The sequence below is a fragment of the Augochlora pura genome, chromosome 8 (assembly GCF_028453695.1).
Source record: "Augochlora pura isolate Apur16 chromosome 8, APUR_v2.2.1, whole genome shotgun sequence".
Taxonomy (NCBI): Eukaryota; Metazoa; Arthropoda; class Insecta; order Hymenoptera; family Halictidae; genus Augochlora; species Augochlora pura.
Genome location: NC_135779.1, coordinates 4,085,612 through 4,106,782, shown reverse-complemented (window position 1 = coordinate 4,106,782; position 21,171 = coordinate 4,085,612). Strand labels below are relative to the sequence as shown.

Genomic DNA, 21,171 nt, shown 5'->3' with positions numbered 1-21,171 from the left:
ATTAATAGACTTCCGGTAGCTGAAACGTGTATTACGATTAATAATAATGCCGCGATTTGCATAGAGGCTTTTATGCCTTCTTCCGTTGCATTTTAATCGCAGTACAGAGATGGTGCATTTATACTATCATCTAGTTAACTCGAGACGCGAGAAATCATTATTCCTAGTATTTCATTAGACTTTACTCCGTATTAATTATTGTCGCTTTTTCTCGGCAGCTCGAGGCTGTTCGTTCTACTTTGATCCGGCAATGCGAGACGTTGCTTTACTTTCGAATGCAACGTGCATTGGAAGAATAGGGACTTTCGAGTATAATCATCGTTCGTAACCGTATTCCATCCGATCCACTAAATGAAGAATGCAAAATAAGCTCTAGCTCTCGGAGCCTGGGCAAGCGCATTATTTTATTCGTAGAGTTCTAAATTTAACCGTTTCGAATTCGAAGTTGTTGCTCGCAAGTTCTGGATTCGCAGCAGCCCGAAACGCATTTCCGGCTTGCTCGATCAACGAATTCTCACTGGAAAGCGATAGGATCAGCGTCTGTTAATTTGTACAGTGGCTAAATCGTGTCGATTAGATACATCAAAATAAATTAGGGCCAGACAAAGAGAACAGAGAAGGAAAAACCAGTGTAATTAGCGTGGCCGTTTCAGCGCACGGTTGTTAAATCCCTTATCGCGACTGATAGTCGATGATCTCTTTCGAAAGAACCCCGAGGCGACGCTTAGGTCCCTTATCGTCACCGTCGTAAAAAAATATATCGCTGGCGCGCGTTCTTTGGAGAACTCGAAAAGACTCGGGGAACTCGAACTGTTTTCGTTCATTCGGCGATAGATTTAATAACGCTTGCAACAATCGTTTTTAAGTTGGAACCAACGAGTTACCAACGTTACCGTCAGACTTTAGAGATTCATCATCGCGAAATTCAAAAGTACCAATCGTTGAGACTAAAGAAGATTCACACGTAGGCACGACTTCTCAACGTTCGAATATTCGCGGGCACGAAATATTTCTGTTCACATGAATATTTATTGAATGCATCAGTAATTTTTTCATTAGATTTGGCTTTATCGCCGATCACGAATATAGCCGCATCGAATGTATCAATAATTTAATCGGTTAGTTCGTTTGATCGATTAATTTCCGTCAGGGGTTTAAAATCGAGGCCGATCGAGCCAGCTGTGCACGTTGCTTCACGCATCGAAATTATCGGTGGCGGTTGGTCGTTGCACCGCGTCACCGTTTTATCGTCCGTTCCTGCTCGACAAATTTATTTATACGGTTGTTTATCCTGCGGGCGAGATTTAACGAATGTCGGCGCGCAGCTCTACTAGCTGTTTGCGTACAAGAACCGCTGTTTGTACGTTCCCCGTAGTCTTTGTTCTGTCTACCAATTGATGGCCAAACAATGACGAGCGGATTCGTTAAGCCCGCCGCGAGACTCGCGCTTCTTGAAAAATATACGACCCAGACTCCCCAGGCATTCGCGCGATCGCCACTTTGCTGTCTTTTGCGACGCAGCTACCGATCACTGCTGAATTCTTTGAGATCCTCCCTCTTCTTGTCGGAAACGGTTCACGGGCGATGAACGAGCTAGAAATGGCTGCAGGACACAGCCAAGTCCGATATTATAACTGCTCGACATATTCTTTATCGTGAAAGAAATAATTGGTATACAATCTCCGTGTCGCCGCCATTTTCCTTTTCGTAATGGGTGCCATAGGTCATTCTTTAGACTATAAGATGACGTAAGAAAAATCGTACAGTACCTCGATAAAAGCAGTCTTGTTGTTTCTAAAAGGCAAAGCAAACTAGCCACTTCAAGCACTCGGTTGTGCTAGTATTTAATCAATTTCGATAGTTATTATAAATTTGAGTTGTGGCAACTTTTTAATAGTAATTTCAGTCGATTGATTTCAAATGAGGGTGATATAAAATATAATGAATTTGTATTATAAATTAATAGAAATTGAATGGATTTTCAGCGGATATTCAAGCTATAAGCTTTTAGAATAGATTTTCTTTATGAACTTCTGTACATCCTTAAAAATTGTAACGCTGTTGATACTAGAAGCACTAAAACGTCATTAATGACAGCTAAAATACTGGAAGTGATTAAAGTCGAAGGCTAGGGATAAGGGGAATGTTTTCTAGGACACCGCATGCGCTCCACGGACCGGAGACACTGAAATTGGTACCGTAAGGTTCCATCGATGAAATCGGGTTTCGAAATCTCGGGATACGGTGATCGATACTGGGAATCGCTTTCGAAACGAAGATCCACCGTCTTGCGCGACACGGAATGCGCCCCGATTGAAATGCAGTTTATCATTTCCGCGAACCGCGTCGACACTTTCCGTTTTTCGTGCCCTTCGATTATCTGGACCGCGATTCGTTCGGGATTCCGCGGTTCGAAAATCATCTCGGAATCCTTGAATTTTTACGGGGGTAAGCTTGTCCGAGGACCGCTAAGTTTCACGAGAGCAGCCGCGGGTTTCGGAGTTTTCGCAGAGCGTCGAGAGTCCGCGCGATTAGCGACTGATTCTTTATCAATGCCTGATAATGGACTGTCTCTTGGAGAACTGTAAATAGATGGAAGAAAGCACGACCTTATCGTCGCCGAGACCCAGGGATACACACGCACATACGCTCTTGTAATTTTTTCGAGGAAGACGTTCGTAAATCACGACCGCGCTTTTGTTTCTCCAGAAACTCCGCCGCTGATAACTTTCCCCTTTATCTGGCCGGGCATTATCAAGCCTACTGCTACCAGCCAATCAATATTCAAACTCGCTCCTGGGTCCGCCCGCTTTATTATTATTTTCCTCCCGCCTTTCTTTCACTCTCATTCGGTTATTTTGTTTTTAGAGTCAACCTTGGGAACAACCCCGTTACTTATGATACAATAATTATAATAATAATGATAATAATAATAATAATAGTAATAATAATCACGACTTTATTACACACCGAGTCGGCGTGCAAATAACACAGATAGAAGAAACTCCGTTGAGCTGCACGAAAACGAGACAGACGTCACAGCTAGATCCGTTCGAATCTTCCCATCGTTTTCTATTTGTATATTTGTAAATCTCATCTCATTCTCATCAAATGTCAAGTTCAGCCCACTTATTGGGATCAATGGTAATAACGAATCGTTATAAATGACTTTCACAAAATTAGAATTTAGATGGAACATTCGTAACTCTGACTCGAAATAGACACGTCACCTGCATTCGAGATTTAAGCCAAGAACAATCTTGTTTGACGAGTAAATTCACCTTTTGAAGATCGGGATATATTACCAATCAGAAAGGAAAACTTAACAAAATATCGTACCTGTATATTTCTATGCTCTAAACTCGAAGCAACTTCTATATCTTTTACTGATACTTGTAAACGAATACCGAAGAAAAAAAACTATGTTCGTATATTTCTATTGTAGTAACATAGAATGGCCCGCGGCATAGAAAGGGGGTGGATAACAGGAACTGCCGAAGATATCCGCGGATGAAAAATGTTCTTAGAAACGGTGGGAAAAGTAGCAAGAAGCGTGTCCGGGCAGGTTTTCCTTCCTCTGCGTGGTCCGTTCACCAGGTGGCAAGAACGCGAGAGTTGACGGCAAAGTCAGCAGAAACGCACGCGGCCGGTTCTCGCCCGATCGCCTCCGAGTGGGTCACGCATGGGAAACTGGAACGGTCTCATCGAGACCGAGGCGGAAGACTCGATTTTTCACCGGAGGAGAAACCACCGATTTTTCTTTCGATAGGCCGTTTCTAGGTTACGGAGGCGTGCGCGTTGCGTGGAGATGCGCCGCGGCTGCCGATGGGAACGGCCGGATCGTTAGAAATCCTTTCGCGTCGCCGCTGTTCGTTTTGTCTTCGGTTATTCGGATCGCGGGAAACCCGGACAAGCTCTCGATCCTGTCCGCGGGTCTCTCGTTCCTTTTTCCTTGCCCCGGTATCGGCCGGGAAATTGGAGCGCGTGCGCGCCGCAGCCGGGTCGAACGGGTCATTAGCTGATTGATAGGGAAAAGAGTAGACGGATACAGGCTTAATGGATATTAGACGTTCGAGGTTTCCGGGTCCGATGGAAAGCCGTTTATTAGACGATAGTGGATTTCGAGGTCTCGCGAGTGTCAGAGAAACTTGGCCTGTCGTAGCTTCCTCGCGAACGCGTATTGTCCTGAACGTCGACTCGTCTTCGTCTTTGTAAACTTGGCTCCGTAACCACTTATAGAACAATTCTTTGAGACGTATAGATTTTATTAATCGCACATGTTCAGTATCGTTCTATAAGTCTAAAAGGTATTTATTTATTCATTTGGTACTTAATGGGAGTAACTCCTTCACATATGTATACAAAGTCATAAACGTGCGAAAGTACGTGCAGGAAACGAACAATATTACGAACGATATTACGTAAGAAAGTAAAAATGAACTAGTATAAGGTTCTACTGTAATACAGAGAAAATGGAACCTACGCTGAATGGACATTAACTATATTACGTTTGCGTTTAATAAGATCGTGTTGCCAGAGTAAAGACAGCCTTCGTAAAGCATGCGAAAGTGACTGACACTTACAACTACATTTCATAATATTTTTTAATCGTAATATCACGAATATATTTGTTGCGAGTCGGGTATACTCGTCGTTCGCAGCTATAATTGGACAAGGGTGGCTTTTTAAAGATAAATTCTCTCGTGATCGGACGAAGAACGAAGTAAAAATGAACAGGGCAAATTACAGTCACCAGTTAATCGACGAAAGAGCACGTTCGTTGACTGTTAGTATGATAATACGGACGAGTAAACGACGGAATAATTTCGGTGATCGAGAGATAAAAAATTCGAGAGGTCTCTTTAAGCAGTCCGGACAGTTGTTGCGAGGCCAATGAAGAGATCTCATGTTCTCGTTGAGGCGATGTTTGCTCTCCGGGGTGCAATTTTCACAGCCGCGCACGAATACGAGAGGGGCCCGTAAGCGGGACAGTGGCCGGTGTATCTTTAGACGCGGTGGAATTGCATAAAACGCACGCGAACGGTCCCTTCTTTGCCCCGTTCCCCAAGCGAAAAAGAAAGGAGATCGTGTTTTGAATGCGACGCCGCAAGAAGTAACGCCGCGGCAAGAGAAACCCAGTTATCGAGAGACTTTTATGGAGCTGCTCGCGGCTCCGAGCCGAGCTAAGCCCAGCCGGGCTGAGGTGTAGCAGAGCCCGAGAGGAGCGGCGCGAAACGGACACGTTTTCGCTCGGAACGCGTGAATTTCTCGCTCGTCCACATGCTTCTATCGCGTTAAAAGCCCGGTTTCCACCGGTCCGTACGCTGATCAATCGAGATATCCCGCGGAATTGCTCGATCCGTCCTGATATACATGCTCGGACGCGAGCAGGGGAATCGACCAGTCGATCGAGGCTCTGACTAATTCTGTCCAGTGATTCACTCGGATCGAGCTCGATCGCGCCGCGAAACCGATCTCCCGAGACTCGACGAGAATTTGTTGGATAGTATTATCAATGCTCGTCGGATCTCCATGCAAATGAACGGTTCCCGAGGCAGGTTTTTTAATCGTTGAAATGACTTATTCGGTTATAATTGTCGATTTCAAGGGGTGACGACTCTGTTAAGGGTGTTACCGGCATATTGAAATATTCAGTTATCCGTCCGCACATTAGAATCGTTAGACGAATCTACGTCGTCTTCTGAACTTATGGGATGACCTAATAGAAATTGCGTGGCCGAGGAAACGGGACGAAATCGTACCGCCGACGGTTGTTGCTCTCGTCGTTTGATATTTCGCTTCGAAGTGGAACGAAAAAAGGAGCTTGAAGGCCCGGTATTCCAGCGTCGTGGCCGACGACGACGACGGTGAGATGAAATCGAGGACGGTGCACGCAGGCAACCGTGCCATTAAGTAGATTGAATATTACCCTATATTCGGTAGACGCAATCAATAGCCTAGAAAAATGCGCTATTCTCCTTCGCAGCGTGCCGCGGCCTTGAATCCCCTATCAGCTTCGCGTCTAATTTACCGCGGAATGACGAGTATAAAGTGTGCACACGCGACCGTGTAACGCATGCTTCCATCCTAGTTTCTGCTCGCGGAGAGAGAGACGCCTTCTATCGTTCCTTTCCGCGCCGTGAAGCCGTTCCTGTTCGCCTACAACGACCATGGGAAACGTTCTTTGCTCTACGGGGCACCATTCAAGGAACGGGTCCTTGATCTTGCTTGGGCGGTTCAATTTAAAGGGTCGTGAAATGGGCCATTCACCCCCAAAACGCTGGAAAAGTCATTTTATTAAAATTCTCTCGGTAATTCGTGAATTATTTGCATTTGTTTTATTCATTCTAATTATTTTGTATATTGTGCATCAGTTGCAACAAGAAGAATAAAAACATTATTGTCATTTGTTGTCGGAAGTATCGAGTTTATGACAAAAGTTTCTATTAATTGTTAACATTTAAGTTCGATCGTTAATGTCAAATCAATTTTACACTAAAGATGCTAGATCGTTTTGATCGTAAGAGAGATTGGGGTAGTAGAGCGAACAGCGGCTTTCGAACAGCTGTTGCCCAAGTAATCGGGCTCGCACGGTGATCGACAACATGATCGAACGATTTACGAGCGATGAATGATCGTCTGCCTGTATTTCTCAATCATAATTATTCCAGTCCGAAAACCGGCGAGTCTCGAAACCGCGAGACCGATAAAACGAGATCGTAGCAACTCTTTCTTATCCGTGCAATTGCAAAAAGGAAGTAATTAATCGGTCGACTCGAGCCGCCACGCCACGGCGTGTCCCCCTGCCACGTTTCTCTGCGGACTCTACCGATTATGAAATCGGTATAGAAGCCATTTCTTTACGGGTTTCATGGTTAACAGCCTGTTTCCGGATACGCTTGAACGACAAGAGTTATTTACGGGCTTGCTCGCTCGCAGCACCGGTGAACGCAGAAAATCGTCGCGGCGTGAAATCTGGTAGATTCACGGGCTGAAACGTTGCGACAAACACCTGCGTGGAACGAGAAATAATTGTGGCCGGCGCGCCGGTTCTCTGTAGTATATCATACCCCTAGCCATAATAAGTCCGACGATGTATCTGCCGCGTACCACGGCCACGCGTGCGTCTCCTCTGGAAAACTGGCGAAACACACGCGAGCGTAACTCGGTTAAACGCGCGTATAGGGTGATACTGGTTCGCTTCGAATCCTCGATAGAGAGATCCATCAAAGTCAGAGCTTTCTAAACTAATCTACAGGCTAGAAACCACAAGTTTACGGAGACCCGAATTTTTTTTCTCCAGTGCGATCAAAGAAGCTAAGTTTCTATCTCTAATGTGTAACAGGGTCTAAAGTTCGTTCAAATTCACGTGGCGCTGTTATGATAGAAGGGGACCGTATTTTTCAGGCATTGCACCCAATATATTTTTCTGAGATTTTTCAGATGGTAATAGTGGTTCAAAAAATTTTCTTTACCATACCATACTATTGTCAAATTCATCTCAAATCAGTTAAAGATATTTTAGAGACTGAGAAGAGTCAAAGTAGCAAGGCGAAGAACTCGTTGATGAAACACCCTGTATAACGAGACAACAAAGCCCGCGTTTCGACGCCACGCTCTCGAAGATGCACCGGGAGGAACTATCTTGATCAAAACTGGATCTTCGATAATAGTTCGCGGGGAAAGGTAAAGCCGGGGTCCTTGAAAATAACGCCGAGCGCCACGCTCGGGTTACATTGTACGAACGCGACCGGACTTCTGATTATAAAGCTGGATACGCGCCGCGAGTAAATAGAAACATCGATGCAGGTTCAAGAACGATGCAGGTCCCGATTCTAGGCGATTTATATGCGCGTGGCAGTCTACCGATCGGCAGCGCGTGAACAACGCGAATTTCGATCTCGACTTCGTGAGAATTCGTCTTTCAGTCTCGATTTCATCTTTCCGGTGTCGACTGAAGTTTTCCGTCGTTTTCTCTGCGGCATTTTCTAGCTGCGGATTCGGACGGAAACCGAATTCGGGCACTTGGTCTACCGATCTTTGAAAATTGATGATCCACAAGACTCAATAATTTATACGATAATTTAATGAAATAAAAAACGTAAGAGCACTGAACATGCAATTGATGTCGTGCTACTTAACTTTTCAATTTTAATATAATTAAATAAAATACAACATTTCACGTAATTAATGTTAGAAGTGGTTGGCGTAACAGAGTGTGAAAAGACAATTATCGAGCTTCTCTTAGACACACAGTTTAGTCATCGGAGGATAAAAATGAAATCTGTCAGTTCTAAAGTCAGAGATTTTTGGTTTATCGTTTATGGTTCTTGCGATGTCTCCCGTAAAATTGTCATGGAAAAATGGCCAGCCTGTTCCTCGATTTCCCGACAGGAAAGTTCGTCTCTGTGCCTGAAGAAGTGGCCTCCGCTTCGGCGAAGAAGGCCGCACCTTGGATTCGTTTCTCCGATGGTCAGCGCAGATGACACTACGTGATTACGCGGAATTTTAATAGTTTTGTGAAGCGTGGCTCGCAGCGAAGGGCACGGAGAATGATTTCTCCGAGAGAGTGACACTGACCCGCTTACCCGGCTAATTCGTTAGAGAGCGATTTTCTTCGCTGAAAATACCTCGTCGGTTGATTAGCCTATTTCGAGGGACTGGCGCCAATGAACATTGCAATCTGGTGTTTATTCGCAAATTTTCTCGGTCTGTTCTGTTTATTTTTCATTATGCTGCTTCACGATGAACAAGCCGAAGAATTTTGCTGGGCGAAACATCCTTGTTCCTCTCGATTCCTGATTTTCCAGCGAATGGGGAAAGACGAGGCGGGGGAGGGGGCGAGGGACTGCGAAGTGCCGGTCCCCCGGACACAATTCGCATGCGAATGTCCCGACGGAACCCATTCCGAAAATGAATCATTCCTGAGACTGAGACCGAGGACGCCTGACCTGCCCCACGCGACTCGGCTATCCTCTGGCTCTCGAGTGCCGTCTCCATTGGGTGTGTGCGAAACTAAAAGACTTCCGTACAACGTCTATCTATTCTCTAATTAATCTCTTTACATTCTCGTTCCATTCTTACTTTACTCTGATCTCCCCCATTCTCGTTTCACTGAATAATCGATTCCGAAAGCGGTACTCGCGTCAAGTGGAAAGGTTTCGCCGTGTGCAGACTCGTCGGCTCGAATATTCGAGCTCGAGCATCTTTGAAATGAAAACCGAGAGACAATTTTGAATTCTTCTTTTTCGCGCAGGCTCAGCCTGTGTGCGACTGGCGTTATTTGTTTATCGATTCTTCTGTCGGGTATAAACCCTTTCTGTACGTTACATCGACCAGCGAGCAATCCTCAAGCTCGTCGACCAAAATTATATTTCGCAGAGTCTGCGACTTAGACGAATCATTTTGATGCAAGAAACGTGTCGCGTTCTAAAGAGAACAGAGGGACGAACGAGACCTTTCGGGCTCTCCCAATACGTGGAAAAGCTGGGATAGCCCAACACGAGAAAAAGGAAGGAAAAAAGTCATATTTCTCTTCCTTAAATCAGACCAGCTCTCTCGGCCGGGGCTAGGAATGCAAATGGCTCGTTTAAGACGAATCACGTCGAGATGGGGAATAGCAGGGACCAGGGACAGAGAGGGGAAGAGAGAGAGAGAAGGGAGACGGGGTCGTCTGAAAATCACAAGGTGCAGGTCGAACAATGCGCGGAGAAGTTGTCTTTTGTTCGAGACGCTTCTTATTCACGGGGTGAAAGACGGGGGACTCATCGTTCTCCCTCCCCTCCCTTCCTCTTTGTCTCTCTCTCTCTCTCGTAGACGTGGAACAAATTCATGGTTAATAACTCGTCCGGACGGGACACGTAGACGGCGAGCATACCGCGAGGAATTCCAGCGAAATTCGCCTATCCGGGAAACCGTTTTGCGGAGACGACAGTTGCCTGATGGCGGTCGGACAGATGTACAGGATGGTTGATTTTCTCGAGAGCGATCATTCTCTCGGTTGAAGGCTCGGTATCTCTCTTCGTTATATTTGTCGTGCCTTTTACCAAACAGGTAATCATACTTGACAAAATTTGCTAAGCGACTAGGCTCCTCTTTCGACTTATTCGTCGTGCCTTTATTTCGATTTATATTCGGTCGACTCTTTTCAACAACTCGCTTATTTTTCCACTTGATCGCGATAGAATATAGTAGAAAAAATAAACTATTTTTGAAGGGGATTGCATACACGAATTAGTGACAAGCGTTAAGGAAAACTGTTAATCAGCATAGTTGCAATACAGATGCCGGTTCGAGGGGTTTATCGCACCCCGAGTACCGTAGAAGTTTCGCGTCGAACGAGCATAATTTCCGACGACGTTCGCGGAGGAGCGGCCGTCGTCGCGTTTATTTTCCGAGGATTATCGCCGGCGGCCGTGATTATATTATATTATACATCCGTGCATAAAATATAGTTGCACCGCGCGTGTTGCACTCGCTTCTTTGTTATCGCGGTTGTTGCCGTCCCAGTTTCTTCGGTCCGATACACGCAGCGCGCGCGTTTTCAATACGAACGGCGTTCACAATGCTCGACGCCGTTGAAACAATGACACGATTTGTTCGCCGATATCGCACCGGGCCCGAGTCGCCCTGTCGTCGACTGTGAAACCGATTGGTTCGACGGTTTTTGTCAGCGGTTTCATAACCACCGGCTACCGGCCCATTCACTGACCACGTCCGCGCTTTCCTCGTTCTTTTTATCCTAAGACATGTTACCTGTCGCGCGAAGCGATTGGAAATCTCGAGGCAGCATCGGACATCGGTTTCCTAAACAAACGCAAGCCGTGGCCAAATAATTCGTAACTGACAGCTTCTCGAGGCATGCATCTTGTGTCACTGAGACACCTATGGCAATCCTGTGCCATGATTATGATAACCTCTCACTTCGACTTGGATTGATGTCTCTTGGATCGCCTCTGCGATACTCCGCAGGAGCATATCGTACTCTATATGACTGTTATAACTCTTTGAACCGATTACTCATCAATGCCAATCGTTGCTGTCGATTTCTTGACTTCTTCTGCAATTCATTTATTCATTCGAATGCTCAGCCACTACCATTACAATGCAGTTCTTTATTCATTAATGCTAGACAAATTTTATACAATTCAAGAACACTGTTGCATTATTTTCAATCGATCAAAGTTATTCTAAGCAGGGGTCACACAATATACATTATTATCATTATTTAAGATCAGATAACGCCTAATAACTTTCAAAGATCCTCCCGGGGAAAGAACAGGCCGAATGATTGCAATTCGTCCAAATCCCCGAGTTAATTGCTCGTTCGAAGAACCCCCAGTCTCTGGTCATTGACAAAAACGTAGCGCACCGATGAAACGAGATCGACTTTTCAGGGTTTTACGTACCGGGTGAGTCTCTCGACCGAGAGACAGGAAAATTGGCTCGCGGCCCAGATGCTTCCGACTGCGAGCGCTGTACACCTCGGTACTAGTCGCTGCCCTCGAGTACGCGAAGGTGGGCGGGTAGGATGCATGCAGGAGGGAAAAGGGAGGAAACGGGGGAATATTCGCGAGGCGAGTCCTAATCCTCGGGCAAAGTTACGAGGCATAAAAGTCACGGGGAATACCCGTGGCTCGTATCCTCGGGGAAACGAGACGGCGCGCGGCGTCCGTATCTCGGCGTTCAAGGAGGAATCTCGAGGTTTCAGGAGGAACCTTTTATTTCCCTCCTTTTTCAAAAGTTCTCGTCGACGGGAATCAAAAAACCGGAGGGTTAGAAATCGGAAAGGAGGTGAACAGTATCATTTACATCTTCATCGGTGGAAAAGCATGGTCGTCGACGCCGTTCTCCATCGTTTTATAGACGTGGCTATAATACGGGGAAATAGCAGATTGTCCGTGCTCGATTTGCTTATCATCGCTCGGACCTCGGGTCTATTCGGACCCAAGAATTCTTATTCGAATATAAAGTTTTTCACAACTAACTTCTATGTCCACATGTTTCATTAAGGTCTTCAGAAAAATCTATGTACAATCGGCACCTTTAAAAATACATTGTTGGTAATAATCGGTTAATAAAATAGAAGTTTTTAGAGAACTATGTTTTAGCCCTGTTGCGATAACGAGTCAGAATCCTGATAGAGACGTTTAATTTTTATTACATCTTCTCGGTGATTGTCGTCTCCGTATAGAAAAATATATTCATCGTAGGAAACTTAAAGGGGTCGTAGGTTGTAATCTTGATTTATTTTATGGCTGCCGTCATCAGAACGCTAAACGATGTTATTGCATCCGACCTCCTACGAAGACGATAGGGCAGAGGACCCAGTAGCAGGGATCCTCGTATAATGCACAAAAGGCCACCGACGATCGATCGGTCATTTTCTGATCAATGGAAGGAGTAATCGGATAAGGGACGGCGAACAGGAGGTGGATGTCATTTCACGGGGAAGAACGTGGCGCAGTTCGGACAGTTCACCTTGCAGGTCCGGCATTGATTTCTCAGGAGTCGAATCGCGGCGGTGGAACAGGCGTCCGACCTGTTCCAGTTGCGCGGGGACCACCCTGTATATCACGAACGAGGGAGAAAGTTTCCATTGCTCGTTTCGAGTGCCCCTCGCCTCGAACCGAGTCGAAGAGCGACAGAGAAAGAGAGAGAAAGAGAGGTGGATGTCGGGAGACGAACAGTCGATGAAGAGAGACGAAACCAGCGGAGTCGGAGCGAGGAGCGAACGAGGGAGAAAGAGAGAGAGAGAGAGAGAGAAGTAAAGAGAAACAGAGAGGAGGAGAGAGGAAGAGAGAGAAAGGAATACGGCGCCGGTCATTGGCCCGTTGACGCAGGTATATACACCAACGCCTAACGGAGTGTACACGTCCGTGTTATGTACTTGCATTCGCCGAGTCAAGGATGCGATTTGCATACGGTCATCGGATGTCTCTACATTCGCACCACAGCCACCACTCTGACGTCTGGTATTCGGTCTCTGTCGTTGGCCCGTTCATACGAATACGCACCGGGAATAAAAGAGAAGAGACCCCGAGGGTTCTCCTTCGTCTTCTTCTTCTTCTTCTTCCTCCTCCTCCTCCTCCTCCTCCACCGTCTTCTCCTCCTCCGCCTCCTCCTCTTCTTCTACTTCTTCTAATTTCCCTCCTGCTTCTTTCGCCAATACCGATATCGCGCGGCATCCCGTCTCTGTTTGCGCTTAGGGTAATCATAACGAGCCCCGACCGACTCCCATTATTCTTCGGCTTGCGTTTTTTTCATCCTTTTCTCTCGTATTCCCTTTCTTCTCCGTTCCCTCGCCGGTTTCTCCGTTCTCTCTTTTTTCATCTGGTTTTTCGCAGTCGCGACTCGCGATCTGTCATCCCGGTTTGCCGACCGATTCCAGCGTACCCGGTGTCCCGAAAATGCGCGTCGCGAAAGTCGCACGAGAAGATTCTACCCGAATAGTGTCTCGATCATTGAACTCGCTTTTCGATCGACAGATCGAAACGATGCAGACGTTGTTGAACCATAGTCGAATGCATTTCTCGGAAAGCAAAAAAAAAATAGCTGTTTCGCTCTCGTTAATTAAATTGACGTAACGTTTTTAATCGTCCAAAGTTATGCTTGAAATTAATAAGAAATCGTATTTAAATCGGCGACAATAAATAAATGAAATTACGTTTGAACCTCTGTAAAGTGTATAAAGCAATTCTACCTTCGCTTAGAAGGTGAGAGCCACGCGGTGTTCCGAATATTTAAAAATATCCTGGAAAATGGCAAATTAGTGAATCAGACATTTGAACCAAGGATGACAGTATCTGTCGCTGCTAGGCAATCTGGACAGATTCGAGCGTCATATATAAATTGCAAGTTCATGGAAATTAGATGGGGAAAGAGATCGCCGGGAAGCGTACGAAACAGTTGTGGACCTGGATCGAGTGCATCGGTCTCCGGTGGTCCATTGGTATCAGGGTGCACTCTCGTACACGGAGGTTAAGGATGCAGGACCGCGGAAAAAGCGAGGCTGCCCCGTTTCGAGGAGCTGCGGCACGGTGATACAGAGCGCGTAACGCGCGTCTCGGCATCGAGAGCTCTAAGGCTATTTCTGTACGGGCGCGAGGCGGTCTCCGGCATGTAAGAGCCTCTGTATAGGTATATAAACAGGGTACTGAGAGCCAAGGCAGCCAAGTGTCTCCGAAGCTGCCCGAAAGAATCGCGGTGTACGCGTTCACCTAGCGGAAAGGTGGGGAAAATCCGAGCCGCGCACATGTTACTTCGTTCCACGGTTTTTCACCTTTCACCCTTTCGCATCTCGATCTGCCAGTGACAGATGATCGGATTGCGACCATCTTCGCGATCCCCCAGTCCTTTAAACAAACTCCGAGCTGGCGGATTTCGAAAATGTAGGACAGTTTAAGCTTGCGTGGTACGGTCAACGATCGACTAGAGATTGGCTCGATATTACACTCCACATTTTATTTCACGATTATTGATATTAATCATTTTTAAAACTCGGTAGGTTCAGCGTCCATTTTGAACTTTAGATCCAGAATAATTCTACCGACCTCGAATATTTCTATTTTACATGATCCGGTGCATTTTATGCATATGAAATTGAGATTAGAATGAATAGAAAAGCCAGAGGAGGGGAGGTTGTTAAGAATTAAAAAAAAACTGTTAAAGATATAACTGCGGTATGAGTCACAACTCTCAATTTGATATGCATAAAATGCACTGAGTCATATAAAATGGAAATAGCCTAGATCTTAATGATCTCACACTGTTATTCTGCATTATTTTCTCCACTTTTCTACTTTACTCAATGCTGCTTGTGCGATACATTCTCATTTTATTTTAACGCAGAGACTTTACCCTGTTGATAGAATAAATATATTATTATAAATATATATGCGAAGAAAATGCAAAAATTATTTTAGAACATGCCAACGACATAACAATTTCTAGCGTTGCCTCAGAGTCACCGCTCGAGTGGAAAGGGTTAAGAATCGTTATTAAGACTGTACAGCGTTTCGTTCGATCGGGTTGTGCGAGCAACAGACGCGGTTCGCAGTCGCCAGGCCGAGGAGGTAGGCTGAAAAATACTCGAAATTGCAAAAACGCTTGGGTTGCCGATAGCAATGGCAGGAACTATCGAGGTATGGGGCAAGTGTCATGTCCCGATCGATTTATCCGACAGAAATAAATCGTGGGCCGGCGAGGGCACGAAGCTCTAGCATCGTCTGCTAGCTCGCGGAGAGCAGTCTATCCGGCCTAATGAGCCAGGGATCGCGGGAACATCGCATCTCCGGTCTCGTAAACAAACGTTTTACGATCTCGACGGGCGTATGCATCATCGACGGAACTTTTAATAGTCGGCCGTCGGCGTCGTTGCAATAATCGTGTCAGCGGGAACGTTTATTGCCTCCAGCTGGGCAGCTTTTGGAAACTGGTCAGGAGGTTCGCCTCGTCGCGCCACATGGAGACGTCTGTCACGAACAGCGGAGAACCGTTTACGAGCGGTTTTACGCGTCTCCGCGGACGATCCGCCCCGAAAAACGTGACCCCCGTCGAACCACCGGGACGCGTTTCCACGCCCTCGAACGCGAGCAAGTTTCCGAGCGATTTCTGCGCTTCGAAGTCCGATCTTCTACCTTGGCGACCGTTTTCCTGCTTCGAAAACACGTTTCCATGCTCCTAAAAGCTATTTTCTCACGTCCGCGCTGCCAAATGGATTCTCCAGTTGGTTAAGGTTTCACGGTGTTGTAAATGAATTCGCCATCGATGGAATGGTGCACCAGAGTAATGGAGCCGGCGCTCTAGTTGGTTTGTTTTCAATAATAATTAACTTTCTACTCATCGAATAAGACGTATTTCTATTTTATTCGAAACTAAGCAAAATTAAAGAATAAAGAAACGTAATATGCGCTGTTCGGTGAATCTGAAGTGTATTATGCCCGATAACTAGCCGAATTCACAGCAATTGACTACTCCACAGTAACCAGCTTCACTGCCTTACGCCGGTGAACTCGGAAATTTGCTCCCGGAAATCTGCGCGTGCAGAAGCGTTTCCGGTTTCCCGGAGGAATCGGAGAGTTCGGTATTCGATGGTAACAAGGTCCGCATTGAATGGATTTCCAAAAGTTTCGCGGAAACGTGGGCCGGGTCGAGCGATTTCGCTGCCGATACACCGGCCGAGCTGAATGGGAATGCTCTCTCCGGTTTCCCAAATGATTTACGGATCACTGAAGTTTTTCGGGCGGTTCGCTCGCTGGTGAACCTGTTCCGTTTCTTTTCGAGCAAGACGCGAAAGCCACCGAGCATTCCCAAACGAGTGCGACCGCGATCCGACCCTTCCACGATCGTCGTTCCTGATCCTCCATTTTTCGATCGTAACGATCCGCGTTTCGCGTTTTTACTCCGAAGGCAATCGACAGATAGAAGTTCTAATAAATGTCGAATTCACGATTCTCTAGGCTGATCGCAGATCGATTTTTTGAGAGTGTCCGCGGAACGGATATCGTGGAAGTGTGAATCAGGTTTTCTGCTAGGATGACGCAGGACTCGGTTGACGTAGGACACCGTGACGGGACGTTGACTGCCGCATACTGTCGTTGACGAGCAATTAATTATTTTTCGCGGCGGCTGCGATAAATCAACGGGGCCGCCGCGCACCGTCCGGAGATTGTTTTCAATGAAAAGAGCCCGCACGATTTACGAGACGACCGCGGCCGCGAGATTTAGGGGACGGTCCTCGAGGGGAAGGGACGAGGGCTCTGATCCAAGAGGATTTTCATTCGGTTATCTTATCGCCTACAAATTCTGCACACAACGCCACGCCTCTCTGTGCAGCTTTCGGACGGGGATCGTCCGTGAAATGAAGTTTGCACGATTTTATTGGCTCGCTCCATCTACGGGGTGTCCCTCGATTAAGGGGTCCGGCGACCACGAAATCTGTTCGTGTAGCTCCGACTTGAAAATTGACCTTCATGCTGATTCGAAGCAGAATACAATGTAACACTTATTTATTGTTTTTTTTTTATGTTATAGTTATTAATGTTTAAATAATTCTTCATTCGTATACGATTGACACGGCAGTTAGGGTGTTATTAAAGCAAGGACTTTATCATCGATCTACAAATTAGGGAAACGTGTACAAAATTTGGCGTGCTTTCTGCGGTCGTTGCAGCAATTTTTCCCAGAGAAAAGACGGACATTTTTGTCGCCTTATGGCAGCGTGTCGCGATTCGCGAGACCGCGGAGGCGTTCGTAGGAAGGAAGTCGTCGTTGACCAGAGAATTTGCATTTATTTAGCCGTTTCGCATCCGAGCTTGTCGCTGGATTATTTTCAACTGTCCCCCGAAACCGAAAGAGTGAGTGAGCGAGTGAATGTGTGTGTGTGAGAGAGAGAGAAAGAGAGAGAGAGAGAGAGAGAGAGGGACGGAAACGCGGAGAGAGATCTCTCGCCTATCTCGAACTGCCCGACTCGATAAGAGGTGGAGCTCGCAATAAAATTCCGAAGGTATTGCAAAAATGCATATACCTCTGTTGACCGTTCAATTAAGCAAGGCGGATCTCCGGGCCGGTGCATCGAACTCGTAAAACTCCTCTTCGCGTTCCTTCAAAGAAGCTGATTTTCGAGCCAGCTTCGATCCTCATGTTTTTACGACACCGAAACCTTGGAAACAGGGCGTAAAACAATTTTCAGGACGAATAAAATCCGGAGATCTTCCTTTTCCTTATTAGTTGCTCGCGATAAACGCCTGCCGCGAAGCTTTCTCTCCACCCAGAAAGTTTCGGATGGAGAAATGAACGTCGTTTTCTTTCGCATTGCGATAATATGTTGCAGACAAGTAAGTGACCGTTTGGATTGTACGTCGAAGCAAACCATCGCAGCGATTTTTCAGTTCTTTATTTCTCTAACGTTCCCTCTATGCGCGATGGCAGTCAGGAGGCGTGGTCCTCGCGATCTGAACGTTGCGTGCCGGTTAATTCCGAGCTCTGTATTACCTTGATCTCCGTTTGACAATTTCTAGAGTTGGGCAAAAGTTAATGCGATCAGTGATTAACGATTATAGCTTGTTAGTTATTATAACTGATACATAAAAATTTATATTAAGTAACGAGTTATAATTTTTAAACATTCTCGAAAGAATTTCCTACATTGCTTTTTTCTTCGCTCGACGAGTTTTGGAGGCATTCTGATCACGCGGAAACTGTGACTGGCGATTCTCCAGCATTCGATCTCCTCGATATCGAAAGTTCGAAAAAGTTTCCTAGACCGACGTTTATCTTTTGGAAATTTTTGGGGCTGGGTGGCCGCACGTAAATCGCGACGGGCGAAAGTGTGACGGAATTCAGGGAGGCGCGTCAATTGGCTCGCTCGCGCTCGGTTATGAGAAAATAACTATGTTGGTACGTGAAGAGCCGGGTTAGGGGCTCGAGGGGAGGCCACGGTGGAGGAACACAGCCAGAATTGACCCCCGCGCTTAAAGGTCAGCTCGGCGCGGTGGTAACGACTCGATAACCACCATGATTGCACATATATTGCCCATCTTATCAAACGACGCGTCGTGGGCATTAAATTCTATCACTTCTCCCCACTCGGGGGCCCCCGTTACGGTCCCCCTACGGTCTCCCTTCGGCCCAGCCCAGCCCGTTTCGTCTCGTCGTCTACTCTCGAACTCTCGACGACGACGACGACGACGATGTCGCCAACGACTTCGGGGGGATCTCGTTTCCGAGCGGACGCGTTCGACAAAACGCGTACACGCTGACGCTGGTCGCATAACACGCGCGACAGCTGTTTCCACGGTGGCGAGCATGGCGGTATCGCGTCGCCGTGGACGCGGGGGTGGGCCGCGTTCCCAGATCGATGGGAAAAAAAAATTTATGTGCGCTCGTATCGTGGCCGACCTTCCTCCACGATACCGCCAAGGTCAGGTCGTCGAGGTCTGTAACACACTTCTGTCTGGACCGTGGCCCTGCACGCACGTCTATACACGCGTTATAATAACCACTGTTCTTCTAGCAATCAGATTCAATCTTTAGTCGAAACGAAACAGAATAGCTTCTACAGGTTCTAATGTAACTGCAGTGCAAAATCGGACAAAAAATTGTCTTTAATCGTATTGATCCACAATTAGCAATAAATTGTTTTCCCGCGGAAATCGCAATCTTTTCGAAATAGTTACGGGTAAACACCCGCACGGGTGTCGACAATTAACTTATCATTAACCCTTTGCGGTCGTATATCTATTCTCAGTTACCAGAGCTATTTATTTAACTTTTTTATTTTTACATAACATTAAAACATATTACTGTGTTACATATATCGAAACTTCAAAAAAATAATTAATAAATTTTCGTTTTCATTTTTAATCTTGCATATTATGTATTACTTGTGTTCCGAGAAGAACAGTCGATCTTAGCTAGATTTGTTTGTTAATTAGTTCTCGTGGACTCGGTCGATATAATTTCCAGAAAAATAAAAGAATCTGGTTTCGGCAGGCTAGACAAGTTCCGTCGTTTTCTAAGCGACGATCACACTAACCGAAGATGATCTTCTGGTTGTATTTTCGAGCGAGATAAGGGCAAACGCGACTTATCTGTCGAAACGTCCTCATTCCGTTTCATCAGCCACGTTCCATAAACGTCGCCTATGCTAATCGTTTTAACGGCCAATAAAATATTATTCGTCTGTGTACGGCCTCGAGCGAGACGGAATTTTCTTTAATACTATTTTCGGCGTTTTATTACTCAACGATCGATATTATTCCATTAGTAGAAAGTTCCCGCTGAAAGATGGCAGCCACGCCAATCAATTCTAATTATTAGAAACGCGAGGTCCGACTGCTGTCGATCTGCATAAACGATCCTCTCGTCACGTCATTTGCAAGTAGAAAGTAACTTACATAAAATACATACCTACGTAAAATGTTTTAGTCGAGTTACTCTGTTATTAACAAATAGACTGCGGATGTTACCCATTTATAGGAAAATTGGGCAATTACAATTTCACATGCCGTACAGACGAAAAGCATTTTCAAATGTCAATGTGCCATTTTTAATCTACCAAAACGATTTAAGGAAGAATTAAGTTGCTATTTGGTTCCTGTTCCTTGTCATTGATGCGGGCAATTTTTATTTTACACAAGGTTCGCAGTCTACTAATAATAAGAATAACATTTATATACGAATTGAAGCCCTTTAGTTTACAGTTGGTAAAAGGAGTAAATGCACATTAGACAGGACTCTACACATTTAATATTAATAAATAAATCGAGCTTCCTTTTGATGCACCTGTGGCGTCGACATTGACTACGCGACGCGGTAAAATACCAATCGCCGGCAGCAGACGAAAGCCGAAGTATTATTTGGTGATATGAACGCATCGTCGGACTGGCTGTTGTCGGTACAAGTGATTAAGAGGTCGCGCAATTAGAGCCACGATGCAAATGGGTTAACGAACATCAAGAACACAGTTCTACCGATTTCGTCCACAAGATCGCCCGTTTCCTGTACCATGGTAACGCGAGAGGATCGGCGCAAAATGCGCGAAATACCGCTCGCATAAGCGCGCTGGCAAAAGCGCGTGTGGTCGCTCGAACACCGTCGAAAGTGAGAGTTCCGCGGGACTCGCGCGCGCACAGCCTTGTCACGCACACGCACTGCCACACGCGGTTCGCACACGAAGAGAACCGGCCTCGTCGTCGACTCTCGTCTATTAGCGCGGCTGTTCTGTGTGTTTGCTCGCGCGAGAGCAAACGCTCGCGAGAAACCAAGAGAACGATAAAGAGAGAAGGAGAGCGAGAGAGACGAAGAAAAGAGAGAGAGAGAGAGAGAGCGAGCGAGAGAGAGAGAGAGAGAGATCGTACGGGACATGTGGGTGCACGTGTACGCAATCGACCGAGAACCGCATCCTTCTCGCGGATGCGGCCAATGCATCGATGCAGTTTCGTTCGACGACTGGAATGTCCGGTGCGCAAGCTTTATCGAGCCGGCCGATCGCGTATCCGATCCGAAACCGCGTGGGCGTCGGTATGCTAAATAGACAACGGTGTCCTAGTAACGCTGTGCGTCGGTGTGCCAGTTACACAGCACCCCGTCCGCCCCGGCAACCCTTGCAGATCGATCACCTACCGATCGACTCCGCCGAACACTCTCTTCAACTCTCTTTTTGGTAGC

General features: G+C 46.3%; 1 protein-coding gene across 2 annotated transcripts in view; it reads left to right on the top strand.

The window, feature by feature from the left end:
- The window catches only part of E23 (ABC transporter G family member E23), a 174,600-nt gene that overhangs the window by 7,754 nt on the left and 145,675 nt on the right, over positions 1-21,171 (top strand). The gene's annotated exons all lie outside the window — the stretch shown is intronic.